This window comes from Sinocyclocheilus grahami, unplaced genomic scaffold, assembly GCF_001515645.1.
Source record: "Sinocyclocheilus grahami isolate Dianchi unplaced genomic scaffold, SAMN03320097.WGS_v1.1 scaffold31835.1, whole genome shotgun sequence".
Taxonomy (NCBI): Eukaryota; Metazoa; Chordata; class Actinopteri; order Cypriniformes; family Cyprinidae; genus Sinocyclocheilus; species Sinocyclocheilus grahami.
The window spans coordinates 827-2,263 of record NW_015521339.1 but is presented as its reverse complement, the minus strand read 5'-3'; the positions used below and the strand labels follow the sequence as shown (position 1 = coordinate 2,263).

The following is a 1,437-nucleotide window of genomic DNA, read 5'->3' as shown; positions in this document are numbered from 1 at the left end:
AAGCAAGACAAAAATGAATGACAGAAAAAATCTTCATCTATATTTTGTCCAAATTTTTTATTCAGTAATTCATAAAAAATCAAGTTGAGACAAATGTTAATTAGCTGTAAATATTAATAAAAATAGGTTCTCATTCTTATTTTATGGGTTCTTAAAAAGAAGAAATTTGAAATAAAAGTTCGGTCACACTCTTATTCAATAACATATTTGTTTATTATAATTATTATATATTTCTGAAAATGTGTTTTATTACCTGGAAGATCTGCAGGAGACTGTCTGTAAAATTATTGTGGTTCCTGAGAGACTGTAAATCTGGATCTAATGTTTCATACTGAAGCCTGATAGTAAATAAAATACATCTAAATACTGCATTTTTAGGACAAATATGACCAAAATATCTTGTAAACATTTTTAGCAAAGAGAAAAACAATACTGTGATAAATTTATGGACTATAAGTTTTATGATAATTATTCACCGATACACTTTCTGACACAGTCTATGTTTAAAGAAAAATAAGAAACACATCAAATACCGTTTGGTTCGTGATGTTTCTTCACTGAAGTTTGGTGCTTGACCCTTTGACTCGTCACTCTTCACAGACACATGTGAGCCTGATCTTACACTAATGACACAGAGAACAAAACACTTTAATACAGGAGCTCCTTCAGTCTCATTTAAAGAGCTCTACTGTTGAGGATGGTAATTAAGCTCTGTATAGACATGCATTTGTTCATCTATGACTATGGAGAGATGGAAAGACATTCATGTGTTTGGCTGCATGATCTATTTTTCATGGTTAATGTATACCTCCTTGTGGCTGCTTGTGTAATTGTGTTTCTGGAAAGAAGCTCCAGACTGAGTTCAATAAAGAGGAAATCAGTGATGTATTGTGTTATTTCATTCATTTCTATCACAAGCATCTTAGTGGAGAAATAAGCCAACACTACATTATAATGTCAAAGATAATAAATACCTTTTGATAGATGTTTTTTTCTCACTGAAGTTCGGCATGCCACCATCCTTTGACCGGTCACTCTTCACAGACACATGTGAGCCTGATCTTACACTAATGACACAAAGAGAGAAGAGAAACTTTACTACAGGAGCTTCATCTGTGTTTTATATCGACACACATTCTCTCGAGTCCTTCACAGAAACCTTTGCAGAGTTTTAAAGATAGCAGTCATTCTTTTACAGACTCACATTTGTTTAACAATTTCTGTAAAGTACTTCAAATGTGAGACTAAATATATTTTTACAAATATTTGACTGATCTAATTAAAGAGATTTTCTTTTTCGACTAAAATAAAGAGAGGAAATGTCAGCGCAACACAGTTCTGTTAGCATGCTTCAATTAAAGGGACCATATGATGTTATACGTAATAATTGTGTATCTGTTTGATGCCGAGTCCAAGTCTGAGCTGAACATTTCACAG

At 32.6% G+C, this 1,437-nt stretch overlaps 1 long non-coding RNA gene across 1 annotated transcript; it reads right to left on the bottom strand.

The window, feature by feature from the left end:
- Positions 1 to 258: 258 nt before the first annotated feature.
- LOC107580344 (uncharacterized) lies at positions 259 to 1,068 on the bottom strand. The gene is made up of 3 exons (XR_001608626.1): positions 975 to 1,068; positions 534 to 623; positions 259 to 338 (listed from the first exon to the last, which is right to left on the bottom strand). It is a non-coding gene; the product is annotated as an uncharacterized lncRNA (long non-coding RNA).
- Between the last annotated feature and the right edge of the window lie 369 nt (positions 1,069 to 1,437).